General features: G+C 45.8%; 1 protein-coding gene across 1 annotated transcript in view; it reads left to right on the top strand.

Annotated features, from left to right (window-relative positions):
- The window catches only part of KCNH7 (potassium voltage-gated channel subfamily H member 7), a 357422-nt gene that overhangs the window by 88406 nt on the left and 252218 nt on the right, over positions 1 to 16798 (top strand). The gene's annotated exons all lie outside the window — the stretch shown is intronic.

Here is a 16798-nt window from a genome sequence, read left to right as displayed (position 1 = left end):
TTAAAAAGGGAAAGAGGGGGGACCCGGGAAACTATAGGCCGGTCAGCCTAACATCCATACCGGGTAAGATGGTGGAATGCCTCATCAAAGATAGGATCTCAAAACACATAGACGAACAGGCCTTGCTGAGGGAGAGTCAGCATGGCTTCTGTAAGGGTAAGTCTTGCCTCACAAACCTTATAGAATTCTTTGAAAAGGTCAACAGGCATGTGGATGCGGGAGAACCCGTGGACATTATATATCTGGACTTTCAGAAGGCGTTTGACACGGTCCCTCACCAAAGGCTACTGAAAAAACTCCACAGTCAGGGAATTAGAGGACAGGTCCTCTCGTGGATTGAGAACTGGTTGGAGGCCAGGAAGCAGAGAGTGGGTGTCAATGGGCAATTTTCACAGTGGAGAGAGGTGAAAAGCGGTGTGCCCCAAGGATCTGTCCTGGGACCGGTGCTTTTCAACCTCTTCATAAATGACCTGGAGACAGGGTTGAGCAGTGAAGTGGCTAAGTTTGCAGATGACACCAAACTTTTCCGAGTGGTAAAGATCAGAAGTGATTGTGAGGAGCTCCAGAAGGATCTCTCCAGACTGGCAGAATGGGCAGCAAAATGGCAGATGCGCTTCAATGTCAGTAAGTGTAAAGTCATGCACATTGGGGCAAAAAATCAAAACTTTAGATATAGGCTGATGGGTTCTGAGCTGTCTGTGACAGATCAGGAGAGAGATCTTGGGGTGGTGGTGGACAGGTCGATGAAAGTGTCGACCCAATGTGCGGCAGCAGTGAAGAAGGCCAATTCTATGCTTGGGATCATTAGGAAGGGTATTGAGAACAAAACAGTTAGTATTATAATGCCGTTGTACAAATCTATGGTAAGGCCACACCTGGAGTATTGTGTCCAGTTCTGGTCGCCGCATCTCAAAAAAGACATAGTGGAAATGGAAAAGGTGCAAAAGAGAGCGACTAAGATGATTACGGGGCTGGGGCACCTTCCTTATGAGGAAAGGCTACGGCGTTTGGGCCTCTTCAGCCTAGAAAAGAGACGCTTGAGGGGGGACATGATTGAGACATACAAAATTATGCAGGGGATGGACAGAGTGGATAGGGAGATGCTCTTTACACTCTCACATAATACCAGAACCAGGGGACATCCACTAAAATTGAGTGTTGGGCGGGTTAGGACAGACAAAAGAAAATATTTCTTTACTCAGCGCGTGGTCGGTCTGTGGAACTCCTTGCCACAGGATGTGGTGCTGGCGTCTAGCCTAGACGCCTTTAAAAGGGGATTGGACGAGTTTCTGGAGGAAAAATCCATTATGGGGTACAAGCCATGATGTGTATGCGCAACCTCCTGATTTTAGGAATGGGTTAAGTCAGAATGCCAGATGTAGGGGAGAGCACCAGGATGAGGTCTCTTGTTATCTGGTGTGCTCCCTGGGGCATTTGGTGGGCCGCTGTGAGATACAGGAAGCTGGACTAGATGGGCCTATGGCCTGATCCAGTGGGGCTGTTCTTATGTTCTTATGTTCTTATCTGTGGATTTTGGTATCCGTAGAGGTTCTGAGCTCCCACAGTTACCAAGGGCTGCCCTGTATGTTCTGTGTGGTGTGCATTCTATAATAGCTATTAGTTTTATTTATAGATCAATCTTATGCTTGTTTGCTCAGAAGTAAGTTCCACTGAGTTTAATGGGACTTATTGTCACGTAAGTGTGTATAGGATTGAAAGCCTTAGCTGTGCTAGATAATAGAAGTGTTCAATTATGAACCTGCTCAACATTTACTTGTTTGTGTGTGTATGTGCCTATCTGCACAATCCTATGAATATCTGCTCAGAAGTAAGTTCTATTGTATTCAATGGGGTTTACTTCCAGGAATGTATGTACAGGATTGTAGTCTGTGCCTATATCAAGATTTTTAAAAAAATAATCTCTGTGATTGCTAGCAAATACATGACAACAACTGGTATTTTAGGCACTTAGAGCATGTCATAAAATAACACTTATGTGGATCAAATACACAGCTTTGTGCAGAATGCTGCACTCCAGAGCCGGAAGTTTGCTAGGTTTGACTGGAGGCGAGAGGGGAGCATTTCCTAAGGTCAATTTCATCTTTTGTTTATGACTTAAATATGTGTTGCTTAGCTTTGCATGCCAGCTTATGAAGGTCATTATGATGAGGGATGAAATTCTGGCTTGAAGATTAGCTCATAAGTGCTTTAGGTGTTTTTGTTTTCAGGATATCTCAAGCAGATTTGAGGAGGATTATTTACAGAAAAAAATCCCAGAGCTCATAAAAAAAATCATTTTGTGATGTAACACATGTTTGCATGAATTCAAAAGCAAAGCATTAACTGTGGGCGGTATGCGACACAAACGGCGTCCAAGTTTCATGCATTCGTTGCACTGAATCAAGACAAAACGACATATCTAAATCATATCCAAAGGCAGTTTGGACATAATAAATGTCATTTATGTTGGATACAGATTGGGAGTAGAGAACAGGATTGTCAACAAAGGAATAATGTGCCAAAGTGAATTAAATGCATTGAGGAACTGGGAAAACATGTCTGATGAGGGAAATATGTGCCTGCTTACAGATTGCATCTTCTAAAATAAAGACTAGCAGAAAGGAAGGAAAGTCAACAGTTGAAGTGACTGCTTCTGAGTTATGTTGTTACTCTTTTCTTCTAACCAACCCTACATATGTCTTGACAACAGGGAGCCCAATCCTAAACTGTGCTGGCAAAGCCAGGCCACATGGCCTGCACTGCATGCAGAACAGCTTAGGAGAAAGCTGGAGGTCTCCTTGGGGTAGAGCAGGGGTGTCCAAACTTTTTGGCAGGAGGGCCACATCATCTCTCTGACACTGTGTCAGGGGCCAGGGAAAAAAGAATAAATTTACATTTAAAATTTGGATAAATTTACATAAGTTTACATAAATGAATATATGAAAGATGAACTTATATGAATGAATGAAGGTCTTGCAATAGCTCAAGGCCTATAAAGGCCTTGCACAAAGCAAGGCTGGCCTTTCCTTTGCTGCCTCTGCTGCATCACAGACATGAAACAGCAAGCGGTGGAGGGAGCCCTCATCCCACAGCTCATGCGAGAAGTCAAACAGTCGCCCTCACGCGGAGAGCAGTTGCGTCGGGCCAGTGCGGGCTCCAGCAAGTCTCCAGAGGGCCAGAGGCTCATTGGAGACCGGGGTCTCCCTGAGGACCGTACTGGGAGCCCTCGAGGGCCGCAAGTGGCCTCAGGGCCGGGGTTTGGGCACCCCTGGGGTAGAGGAATATATTTCCCCTTACCCTGAATAAAGCCCCAGCCATCCCTCGAGGACTTCTAGGATCCATGCCAGCTATATTGCTGGTACAAATCCAGGAAGCCCCGTGTAGGACTGCCCAGCCTGAGACAGGGGTTTGGATATGGCATTATATCACCCCCGAACTTCTGGAAAGCCATCAAAGGTAAGTGTTGTTGCCTCCCTAGGTGCACTCTGAGGCAGGAGCACCTCTGTTGCCTTCTGATTTGCTTAGCAAACAGGAAGTGGAGCAGAGAAGCTCCACCTGTGACTAGTTCCAGGGAGGTGGTAGAAAAGTAGCCCATGTCTTTTTGTCACTCCCCATAACTCTCCACTTAGCATGTGCCACAACAGTTGCCTCAGCCTGGGGTCATTCTTGGACAATGCCTTCTTTCCACTCTGTAGGCGAGAGCCACACACCTGGGCCTTCAGCTGCCCCACCTGGCCTCCAGTTGTTCCTCTGGCTGTCGGTTTGCCATGCAAGGCTTCCTGTGAGCTTTTCATTGGGAAATCCAGCTTGCTGAGTACAGTGAATCAGAAATGTGCTGCTCCGAGCATGTCATTCACTCCTTCTTTCCCTTCTTGTCACATCTGCCCACGCACATGAAATGTTTTAAAGCCTGTGTATGCACGAAGAGACAAAGCAACTGACTTTTGCGGGAGTTTGCTCAGTCTTGTTTGCAAGCGCATTCTATTTATAGCACAGACATCTCTGCACCCTCCCTTGCTTTCCCCCAACCCTCCCCAACCATTCCCCTGTTAGACATCCAGCCTGTTTAAAAAAAGATACTCTGATGTAGCAATCTTGACTAAAAGGTTACCTTACGTTGGAGTTAGTGAGCCCGGAGAACTGCCTTTGCTTGCATCTGTTGGTGAGCCAGGTTTTAACTCTGCAGCTTAAAATATGGCATTGATGAACTGTGTTATTAGCCTGAAATCTTTCAGGGCTCAGTGAAAATCAGAGAGACAATGCCTAAGGGAGGAAAAGCGTTCTTAATTGTCGGCCCACATCCCTCCACCAGCCCTTGCTGTGAGGAAATGAAGGGCCTGGGTCTTTTTATGAGATGCAGTGGGTGAGAAGCAGAGGCGTACCTTCCCTGTGGCGAAACAGGGTGCATGCCCTGTTGGAAAGCAGTTGGAGCGCATGTACCCTGTTGAGGAAGCATGCATCGGGAAGCAGTTGGAGTGTGAGCGCGCTGATGACATCATGATGCTGTGTGGCATCATGACGTCTGGTACTGCCCTGGACCTGGGTATGCCACTGGTGATAAGGGCAATGCCAAAGGAGTTAGGGTTAGCATGCTGTACTAGTGCCCACTATCGCCCCCTTCCCCTAATCAGTGCAATGTTATTTCCAGTAGGCAAAGTATTTTTTTTAAGCAGACAATTTCAGAATCTTCCTATCCCATTTTACCTCTTCAGTACAGGTCTAAATCATACTGAGATGATAAATCTGTTTGGAGTGTATCACTTCAGACTGCAAGGGATGGGACTCCCTTGTTGTGTGAAAAAATCTCCAATGGATGGAAATCACGTCAGGGTAAAACTCATATGGCTTTTAGCCTTGCTTTTCTCTTCATACACTTGCTTTCTGTGCAGATGCTTTATGTGTACAAATGTAGGTGGAGGAACATTCAATCGTATGAACCCCTACCTCCAGTCCAAATGGTACAGTGGAAGCCTTGTGTATCTTCTCAGTGAAAACAAGGCTCAGAATCACCATAGTAGTGTCATGTCCTGTTAGGGCCCAGTTACACATTATGACAAATGCATAATGTGGTCCAGATTTTCTTTTGGGGCTGATGGTGGTGGTGGTGGTGAATAGCAATTGGGGCCACAAAATGGGATGAACTGGAGTGGGGATAAGGGGAATTTAGCAATTTCCTCCACCATGGTTCAGATTCTTCCCTTCTTCCCTGCATATACTATTTTTATTGGGGGGAAGAAGACGACACATTCATTGGCTTCCAGTGGAAATTGTGTGCAATGAAAATAGCGTGTTGTGGTGGGGAAAGCAATCAGTATGGGAACCGCGGTGGGGGCAAAGTGCAAACACTTCTACCCTATACTGTGATTTGGTCTGTTTCAGAAGAATACTCAGGGCCACATTATGCATTCTAGCAAAATACCTAGTTTGGCCCTTAGTCTCTCCTAACTCCTATGATGCCTTCTTAGGAACAAACAGCATTCCCCCATAGATGTCTATGAGGGTAGTCCACACAGAGTGACATAATTCATAGCAAAAAAAAAATTGCAACGTTGTTGGAAATGAAATAATGTTTTGCAAAATGCATCACCATGCTAATTTCATGAGGACAGCATGCAGAGGAGGAAGGCCTTGTTCGGAGAAGAAACTACCCCCCCCCACCCGATCAAGGTCTGCTTTCCACCCTGAGTGGGTGCTTGGGTTGGGTTGGGTGGCGGTGGTAGCAGCAAAGAAATCATTCTTCTCTGCTACCATTGTGTCTGCTGATAGCCGTCAGGCAGAGCTGTTCCGTGTGGTGCGGGGCCTCCTCCATCAGGCCCCGCCAGTGGACCAGGAGGAATACACGGTCAGCCGCTGTGACGTGTTTGCGCAACATTTTGCAGATAAAATCGATCGCATTCGTTACGACTTGGATGCCACATTGTCAATGTCTGATGATGTCCCCCTGGCAACTGCTTGTCCAGTGCTGTGGGATTCTTTTCAGCTTGTGCAGCCTGAGGATGTGGACAGACTCCTTTGGTGCTGGTTTTGACCTTTAAAGCCCTATACTGCTCTGGGCCAGGTTATCTTAGAGATCGCCTACTCCCATACAATCCGGCTCGTCCTCTCAGGTCATCAGAGAAGGCCTTTTTACAAGTGCCGCCGCCTAAGGAGGTACGTGGGGCGGCTGCAAGAAATAGGGCCTTCTCAGTAGTGGCACCAACGTTGTGGAACTCCCTTCCCCTTGACTTGAGAATGGCTCCCTCTCTTGAGACCTTTCGGCGAGGCCTGAAGACCTTGTTGTTTAACCAAGCCTTCTGACGTTATGGCCTTTTTAACATTTTTTATATATCTTTTAGTTGCCTTTTTACAGGCGCGATTCCTCTAAGAACTGCTGTTTTATGCTCTTTTATTCTGACTCTTCTGACTACTGTTTTTATGGGTTCTACTAATGTGTTTTTTAATATGTTTTTATCTGTTTGTGAAATTATGTTTTAATCTGTTTTATATGTTGTTAGCCGCCCTGGGTCCCTCTGGGGAGAAGGGTGGGATAAAAATAAAGTTTTTATTATTATTATTATTATTAGCTAGCTAGCTAGCTAGCTAGTTGGCAACCTTCAGTCTCGAAAGACTATGGTATCACGCTCTGAAAGGTGGTTCTGGAACAGCGTCTAGTGTGGCTGAAAAGGCCGATTCGGGAGTGACAATCCCTTCCACACTGGGAGCAAGTGCAGTCTGTCCCTGGCCTGTCTCCCTGGCTATGGGCCTTCCTTCTTTGCCTCTTAGCCTCAGACTGTTGGCCAAGTGTCTCTTCAAACTGGGAAAGGCCATGTTGCACAGCCTGCCTCCAAGTGGACCGCTCAGAGGCCAGGGTTTCCCACTTGTTGAGGTCCACTCCTAAGGCCTTCAGATCCCTCTTGCAGATGTCCTTGTATCGCAGCTGTGGTCTACCTGTAGGGCGCTTTCCTTGCACGAGTTCTCCATAGAGGAGATCCTTTGGGATCCGGCCATCATCCATTCTCACGACATGACCGAGCCAACGCAGGCGTCTCTGTTTCAGTAGTGCATACATGCTAGGGATTCCAGCACGTTCCAGGACTGTGTTGTTTGAAACTTTGTCCTGCCAGGTGATGCTGAGAATACGTCGGAGGCAGCGCATGTGGAAAGCATTCAGTTTCCTCTCCTGTTGTGAGTGAAGAGTCCATGACTCGCTGCAGTACAGAAGTGTACTCAGGACGCAAGCCCTGTAGACCTGGATCTTGGTATGTTCCGTCAGCTTCTTGTTGGACCAGACTCTCTTTGTGAGTCTGGAAAACGTGGTAGCTGCTTTACCGATGCGTCTGTTTAGCTCGGTATCGAGAGAAAGAGTGTCGGAGATCGTTGAGCCAAGGTACACAAAGTCATGGACAACCTCCAGTTCATGCTCAGAGATTGTAATGCAGGGAGGTAAGTCCACATCCTGAACCATGACCTGTGTTTTCTTCAGGCTGATTGTCAGTCCAAAATCTTGGCAGGCCTTGCTAAAACGATCCATGAGCTGCTGGAGATCTTTGGCAGAGTGGGTAGTGATAGCTGCATCGTCGGCAAAGAGGAAGTCACGCAGACATTTCAGCTGGACTTTGGACTTTGCTCTCGGTCTGGAGAGGTTGAAGAGCTTTCCATCTGATCTGGTCCGGAGATAGATGCCTTCTGTTGTAGTTCCAAAGGCCTGCTTCAGCAGGACAGTGAAGAAGATCCCAAACAAGGTTAGTGCAAGAACACAGCCCTGCTTCACGCTGCTTCGGATGTCAAAGGGGTGTGATGTGGAGCCATCAAAGACAACAGTGCCCTTCATGTCCTTGTGGAAGGATCTGATGATGCTGAGGAGCCTGGGTGGACATCCAATCTTGGGGAGAATCTTGAAGAGGCCATCCCTGCTGACCAGGTCGAAAGCCTTCGTGAGATCTATGAAGGCTATAAAGAGTGGCTGTCGTTGTTTCCTGCATTTCTCCTGCAGTTGTCTAAGGGAGAATACCATATCAGTGGTGGACCTGTTGGCTCGGAATCCACACTGTGATTCTGGATAAACGCTCTCTGCAAGTACCTGGAGCCTCTTTAGTGCAACTTGGGCAAACAACTTTCCTACAACGCTAAGGAGAGAGATGCCACGGTAGTTGTTGCAGTCACCCCTGTCGCCTTTGTTCTTGTACAGTGTGATGATGTTTGCATCCCTCATGTCTTGAGGTACTCCACCTTCTCTCCAGCAGAGACAAAGGATTTCATGCAGTTCAGTGATGATGATCTCTTTGCAGCACTTTAGGACTTCAGCAGGGATGCTGTCTTTTCCAGGTGCCTTGCCAAAGGCAAGGGAGTCCAGGGCCACGTGAAGTTCTTCTAGGGTTGGTTCACTGTCAAGCTCCTCCAGCACAGGCAGGCACTCAATGTTGTTCAGCGCTTCTTCGGTGACTACATTTTCTCTGGAATATAGCTCAGAGTAGTGCTCTGAGGAAGTTGAACAGGGAGCAGTGGTGAGGCAAATGGGATGCAGGGGGGAGGGGCACGAGAGGTGTTTGTGTGTATCAGGAAGTTGAACAGGGAGCAGTGGTGAGGCAGACAGGATACAGGGGGAGGGGCAGGAGAGGGGTTTGTGGCTATCAGGAAGTTGAACAGGGAGCAGTGGTGAGGCAAACGGGATGCAGGGGGGAGGAGCACGAGAGGGGTTTGTGTGTATTATTATTATTATTATTATTATTGGGTTGCACATGCTGCAGTGAGGGCATCGTAGTATCCGTTTCAATGTAGCAGGAATGTGGCTTCTGCATCCCTGAAATGCACATGTCTGCCATGATCTCCCTCTGGCACCTTGTCCCATCTGATATTTCAGTAGCATTTGGTGAATGAACTCCAGAGGAAGAGGACGGAGAGGCTTGGAAGAGGCAGATATAGTAGAGGGGCACACATACAGTACAGACACAGGCATGCTCCAAGTAACCATGTTTCTCTTTAATCAATTTACTGCCTGGTTCTTGCTGACTGTATATGCCTACTTGGAACTTATCAGGTCTGTCAAAGCCTGTAGGCTTCACAAAATGAGGCTGGCACTAGTCAGACAGCAGGCTTCCTAGAGAAAAGCTGCTACTTCTGGTTGCAGAGCGACATCACTTTGCACAGCTGGGAACATGGGCTAATGGTGTTATTTTCAGGCAGACCAGAACTGGAAGGGAGCAATCAGGTTTGTGTTCTCCAAAAACACAGGCTCTGCAAGTCCACTGCTGAGAACTGGTAAGGATATTTTATTGTCCACAGGCAGCAATTACAGGGAATGTGTAAGTGACTGCCCTTTGTGAGCAAGTTATCTTACCATTGCTATCTCTTGTCCTTGAGACAGCATCCCTGTTGCTCAGGGAGCAGATTGGCAGGAAGCATCTGCCCCCCCCCCCATTGGATTGGAAAAGGAAGAGGGGGACAGAGTAAAAGAGGACAGGGAGAAGTGGTGGCTGTCCCACTGGTAAAGTCATGGGAAGTCCTGCTATTTCCTGTTTGATTTTTGTACTATATGATGGGAATGAGAGGCATCACTCTTTACAGTTCAGCCTTTCTCCTGGATACTCTCTCTTGAACTGACCAAGTGTTATATCATTGTTTCAACAAACCCCTCATGCCCAAACGGAAAGCATTTGTTATAGTTTCCCTTTAAATCTTTGCTTGCTCATAGAGCTTGAAAAACAGCTTACTCCACTCCATTATGTGCTGTTTCAGTGATGCACATCTCTTCATACAGTAAATCATCCAGAACTCTTAAAGGCTGTGAAATATTACCTTCAACAACAGTAGTCAGAGCCCCATCCTGATCCATATAGTACTGAAAAACAGAGCTCCTGATACGCAAACCCTATCAACCTATTGGGATTCTGCAGAGAAATATGGTAAAGTCCATGCAGACTCAAAATGATCTGTTTTGTTCTTCCTCTAAAGAGAAGGAGAGCTTTGCTGATTATTAGCTAAGGAAGGAAGAAATTCTGCTGTTTATTCAGATCATAATCAAGCTATTTCAAAGCACATATCCAGAATTGTCTCACTAAAGTCCACCAAAATTAATTCTGAAAGTCTTATTATCCTCTTTTTCAAATACATGCTTGCATGTTTGAAGGTACTCAGAAACATGGCAAAATCTGACCAGATCATCTACAATTACACTGAGCCATTGTCAAATCTGGTAGTGGCTGATGGGATTGTTTATCTGATCAGCAATATAGAATCCTAGGGCTTAAAGACACTAGAAAGTTATCACATTCAACCTAGCTGCCAGAAGGGAAGATTCTCCTTTATTTATTGGAATCATATGTAGCCCACTCTTCAGTCTGAGGAACTGCAGAGCATCTCACAATAACAACATCTTCCTCTGCTTAAGGGCCCAATCCTTTCTGGGCACTGTCCCTGCTTCCTGTGTTGGGATGATGAGGTAGAGGTTCTAGTTTGGTGTCCATCTGTGGAGTCCTGGGGCACATTACCTGCCATCAGAATTCTGAGAAGACAAGTGTTAACAAACAACCTTGTCATACATGCTTTGAGGGACAAGAGGTGGTTTGTGCAAAGTGCTCTCTTTGTGCACCAAGTGCCTTTTCACCATGATTCCCACCACCAAAGTTCCGCTTTGAGAGACCAGAGAGACATAGCTCCATGCTGTGCATTTTCTCATCTGAGCTGCAGTCTTTGTGAGCTGTGACTACAGTCTCACCCAGCTGTAGTACTGGGTCATGAGTGGTGTGATTGGCTGTCAAATGGAGTCTGTATCTTATGTTCTGTTATAGGAAAGTGGAAGGGGGGGGGCAGGACTTGCAGCTTTTTCATGTGTTTTCCCATCCCCATTTTCCCCTTTCCTAATTGTTCTTTATTTGTTCCTATGGCAGCTCTGTTGTTGGCACAGCATTTTTCTGGAATTGGGGACATGTCAGTTTTCTGAAAGGGGATTAGGATACGTTATACATCAACTCCCCCTCATGCCCCCATCTCCTCCCTGTTTTGGTCTCTGTGCCAGTGGAGTTGGGCTGGTGTGTGAGTGACGTTCATGCAATATCGACACCATGTTTTTCTGATGTTGTGCCCAAGTCCCTCAGAAAGGCAGGCTTCAGCATTGGCGGGGCTGTTCTTGTGCTGGTGTATGTGCAGATATACTAACATATCCTGAAGGTGGGACTAAGCCTTAAATGATCACTGCAAATATTTCAGGGGGAAAAGAAGTCATACTGAATAAGATTTTTGATATTAAACAAGACATCATACTTTCATACTGTCATACATCATAATAAAACTGTCCTCAATTTTCTGTCAATCCTTTTATTGCTAGTTGCATGTGTCCCTTCTGAGTGAGGAAAGCAATCATTAATGCTTTATTTCAGAAAGCCTTCCAACGTTCTTTGTGTAGCTGGAAAACCAAAGGTGCTTTTTCAGTTTCATATAAATCAGTACACACATAAATACAGTCCTTGCCTTTGAAGTTCTGAAAACAGAGATGGTTGATCTCTAGTTACTATAGAGAGTTGCACGACTGGGTTAACATTTTGCTTTTTGAATTCAGCTCTTCATTCTAATGTTTAATTCACAATTAAAAAAAATCCCAGAGTCTCGCAATTACCGCAGAGAGATGCTATCTAATCTTTTGTCCTTAATATGCCATGACCTAGAAAGGCTAGGAGGGGAGTTACAGAAAAGTACAGGCGTGAAATCTGTGGGGTTTCTGTTCCAGAACCCCCTGCGGTTAAGCGAAACTGCAGATACCAGGGAACATGCCCCCCACCCTCCGGAGGCGAGGGGAGCTCCATTTCCCTCACCTCCGGTGGGTCTTCTGAGCCCAGCAGAGTCCGCACACATCTGCCTGCCATCTCTACTGAGCTTAGTCTGAGCCTTACAGCAAAAAAACCTGTAAGTGACATTTTTAATGCCTTATGCAGCATTAGGAAGCCCAAGTGCAGAAGTGCCACTCCAAAGGCTATTGCTGGTATTGCCCTGAGTCACCGTCTTCTGTAAGAAGATAGCCAAAACATTCCATAATAAGAAAGATTTGAATTTATATTACTACTCCATTACTATTATACAAACTGAGACCCGTTTTAAAAGAATGTCTGGATTCATTCACTGTGGGCAGTGATTGTGGTCCCACCAGTAGCTCTGACATCACTGAGGGAGTGTGTAGGGGTGGCAGGAGCTGCCACGGAAATCAAGCCAGAAGGGGAGGAAATGTCAGCAGCAGACACACACTGGGACCACTGGGCACAGGTGTGGGTGTCAAGGTCTTGCAAGACTTCCCACACCACAAATATACATATGTGGGGTGTCAAGTCATATATGGCTGAAAGAGAAAAAACACTGGCAATGTCCAGGCTGAAGTGAGCCATAGAGAAGGACCTAGGTGACTTGAATTCCCTTCTTCTTCCAGAGACAACTGGGAGGCACATGGTGGACCCAAGTGTGACATAGGGATACCATTTCTCTCTGTTAGTAACTACAGAGGCTAATTATCCCCAATTATTTATTTGTGTACTTGCTTAGAAGTTCTACAAGCTGCTTTTTAACAAAATACTCAAAGCAGTGTAGAGATTGAAGCACACTAGCAGAACTCAGTTAATGAAATTGGTAGTTACTCTAAAAGGATGTAGGTAGGTTTTTCTTTTTAATGTGACATATCTTTGGGCACTGTGTCTGAAGTATATAAAAGGATATTATCTCCTTTACATTGTTACTGGGTTGGGCTGGACTGTGTGTGTAATATATGCTGGGTACCTCTGTGAAAGAAAGTTCACATCTTTCACAGTAGAAATACTGGAGCTGCTGTTTTAGTCACATATTGGGACACAACAGGGTTTGAAAGGGGGAAAACAGCATTAGAAGGGAACATACAGATCTAGTTCCTTCTTATGTTTTCCTTTCTCTGTTCTTTTTTTATCTTGTGTCTCTGCCTCTCTGACAACTTCTTAACTTCGTGCTGATTTGTCCAGAGTTACTGATGGTGCTTGCCTTACAACACCTGCCCTGCCTAGGGATGCTATGCCCACTTTAATGCTGATTACATAGTTCCCCCAGCTAGATCTGCCTGTATCAGCAGGAAGGAGACCAGGAGGTGGCTTGCCTGTAAGTCTGCAAGGCCCCAGCTCTCCAAGCAGCAGTCCTTTTGGGATACAGCTGCAGCACCACCTCAGTTCTCCAGCACTTAGCAGTCTCTGTTAGATTAGTCCATAGGTCAGTGCACCAGTTCACAGTTCATCCTCCAGTCCATCCATCAGAGTGCCAGTTCATTGTTCACTTGCCAGTCCATGGATCAGTGTGCCAGAAAGTCAATCCAATAGGTAGAGCCATGAGTCAATCCATAAGTTCACAAGCCAGTAGGTCAGTTTAGCCAAAAAGTCAGTCTGTTTTGCCAGTACCTCCACTCTCACTAGAACCCACAAACACTCTCTGCAGCATTATATCCTGTAATGGCCTGACTGCCTCTAGTGGCTGCAGCTGTGCAGCACACCCTCTGCTCAAACCCAGGCCTTAACCCTTAAAGGGGCCACTGCTGACACCACATGCTATCTCCTCAACTGATCTTCCGCGATTCCAATACAACACCCAGGTTGCTGTAGTATAACTGTCTCATTGCAGGGGGACTCTGAATAAGCTCAGGGCCCAATCAGATTCAGATTCAGACACCTTCATTAGGCATTATTAAGCATGCAAAAAAAAAACAACATACAGAAGTGCACAAACATAAGATAACAAACTACAAATAACACCTATAACCAAACACTTCAGAGAGTAGAGGCATGCTTCAGATTAGTCGCCACGATTTGTGAGATAAATTTAGCTATCTGAGAGACAATGTCAAAATCAGTGGAGGTTAATAAAAATTGCAATCTAGCAAAATCCTCAGCAAGGGTGTTAAGGTGAAATTGAAGGGCCAGATATTTCCTTCTGGCCTCATTGTGAAGCGGACAATGAAGAAGAAGGTGGTCTAACGTTTCTACAGCCCGCTGAGGACAGGGACAAATTCTTTCCTGGAAAGGAATGCCATTAAATCTACCCCAAAGAACAGAAGATGGAATAGAATTACAACGGGCCATAGAAAAGGCCCTTCTAATCTTTGGGCATTCCAAAATATAGAGATAATTGGGAATTTCGCCTACTTTAACTGGTAAGTGATAAAATAAAGGTGAACAAGTTTTATTAGCTGCAGATAAAATATTGGAAGAGTGAATATCCAGGAGTCTCCCTTTAATGAGCCTGAAAGCTTCGGCTTGGGACACTCAGGGCCCAATCCTATACAACTTACCAGTGCTGATGCAACTGTGCCAATGGGGTGCATGCAGCATTCTGCAGTGGGAGGACAGTCATGGAGGCCTCCTCAAGGTAACATTTGTTCCTTTTCCTTGGGGCTGCATTAGCACTGCATTTGTGATGGAAAGTCAGATAGGACTGGGCCCACAGTTGCAGATGGGATGGGTTGAACGTGGTGGTATTGGATCTCGTGCTTTTGCTGCCTTCACTGGGGAGCTCTAGGGGTTGAGTACTTGGTTGGGCTCCTTGGACCACTGAGGAATCCGTGGATCCTTACCCAGTGCCCAATGTGGCTGGCCTCTGTTATCAGCTCTGCAGACAGGAGGTCTTTTCCAACCCTACCTTGAGATGCCAGGGATTGAACCTGCTTTCATAGCATATGCTGTACCACTGAGCTAAGCCCCTCCTTCTAAGGCAGTGTTATCAAACTGTGGAACCCAATTTCAGGTGGGTCCCCGTCATTCCAATATTTTATTTTTAATTCATTAGACTTGATTCTACCATGGTATGTGACTGTATTTGGGGAAATGTTACAGACCTATACAGAAACATACAGACCTGTACAAGTTGCTATGTGTATTCTTTTAACAATGATAGTAAATGGGCCTTACTCCTGGGTAAGTGTGGGTAGGATTGCAGCCTAGGATTTTTAAAAATTTTTCCTGCTTGATGATGTCACTTCTGGTCATGACATCACTTCTGGTGGGCTCTGACAGATTCTCATTCTAAAAAGAGTGTCCTAGTGCTAAATGTGTGAGAGCCACTGTTCTAAGGAATACCACAGAGGCGTGGATTGCATTGTCATCTTTCTTTGTAGCTGACTTTATTTCTGTAACACACAGCCATTGGTATAGTTCCCTTGAAAATGTCCCTGAGTTGAACCAGTTGTGTAAATCTTGGCTGTTTCTGATAAGAGAGATGGTTGGAGGCAGGCAAGTATGTTGTTATGGTATGTTGGTTTTTGGTATGTGGTTTTGAGGGCTTGTCTCCTAACTGGTGGCTGTTGACTTGAGTATTAGCACTTCTCTGAGTACTGTTTCCTATAGTGGTTCTTTTTAGAAGTGTAGGAAAGGTCCCAGCATGCGGAAAAGACTACTCACAAGGAGACTTCCAACTCCGAACTTGCTAGTAAAGGGGAAATGCATTCTTTCCCATTGGCAGTGAGCACACATAGGTTGTATCTTGGCATTTCCTTCCTCCAGAAGTACAGCCCAGGGGGTTCACCCCTAAAGGCCTATGACAGGCCTGCACAACTTGTGAGCAAGAAGGCTGAAGGTGGCTCACCAACCTCATCTTGTTACCTGCTTAAAGCCATTTCTGCCCAATGTTGCATATATGCAACAGGGATCAAATGTGTACACCTGTGGGCTGGGCAGAAATGGGTTAATAATGGAACACTCTTACTTTGTAGGTGGTGAAAGCAGGAAATTTATCAAACCCTGAGTAGGCCACTATGCATCAGAAATCTGGTTAGACCAGTAAAATACTGACTGATCTGTAATGCGAGAGGGCAACTATAGTTCTCCCTGACACTGCTTTTGTGGGGGCCACTACTGGCTACTGTTACATCTTCCTGGTGTTGCCATGAAGGGCTCCAGTATATTTTTTGCCTTTGTGTCATGGCCAAAGACCAGCCAAGGGTGCTCTAACCTCAGCAGCGACTGACAGAATCCAGTAGCCTCTGTAGGTCTTGCTTCTGCCCTATGAGATGACTTGCATAGTGCCAGGTTTTCTTAGCTTGTGCAAGCTCTTCTGTCTCTCAGCAAAAAGGCTTTTAGTAAAGACATACATATCAAGGCTGGGGGGGGTGCGGGGGTTCTGACTGTTCTTAGAGACTGATAAAATACACAGCAGGTACAGAGATGAGATCTTTCAAGTGAAGTTTGCAAAAGAAAATGGTAGGAGTTTCAGACCTTTTCAAGTAATGGCAAAAGTTGAACCACTTGTGAACAAAGCCTGCTGTACTGTAACTGCCTGTCCTTTTCAGAGGGGCCTCTGGCTTAGTCCACGGTTGGAAATATGGCAAAGAGCCTTGTGGCACAGGCACCTGCAGGTGGGCTCCAGCCCACAGAAACGTATGCCACGATGGATCTGTTACTCTTTTAGGAGCCACTAGGCTCTTGGATGTTCTTGTCCTCTAGCTCTCTGCGAGCGGGTGTGAAATGAGTGCCCTCTTTTGAACCTGCTTGTGATACCAGCCCACGTGGGAGGCAACAAATTCCTCAGAGCCTGTGGAATGGTATTCTTTCTGCACTGAGATGGAGACAAGTCAAATGCATGCATAAATAGAAGTGATGTTTATTCACTTTATTCTTATTTATTCATTTATATGTATTTTTTTTTTTAAATAGAGACCCCCCATTTCAGGTTTGACAGCACAAAGTATTCCACAGGGAGAAGACAACAGAGGAATAGGGAGGGAATTGGAGGAAGGAGAGGGAAGTGGAAGCAGGTATAAGCAGCAGAAGAATATGCAGTTGTGTTAAGTTGCACCTTAACCTTAGTTATAGTTGGAAAAGAAGACTCAGGC

Source organism: Tiliqua scincoides, chromosome 1 (assembly GCF_035046505.1).
Source record: "Tiliqua scincoides isolate rTilSci1 chromosome 1, rTilSci1.hap2, whole genome shotgun sequence".
Classification (NCBI taxonomy): Eukaryota; Metazoa; Chordata; class Lepidosauria; order Squamata; family Scincidae; genus Tiliqua; species Tiliqua scincoides.
The sequence above is the reverse complement of the archived record's forward strand: the minus strand, read 5'-3'. Positions and strand labels throughout refer to the sequence as shown.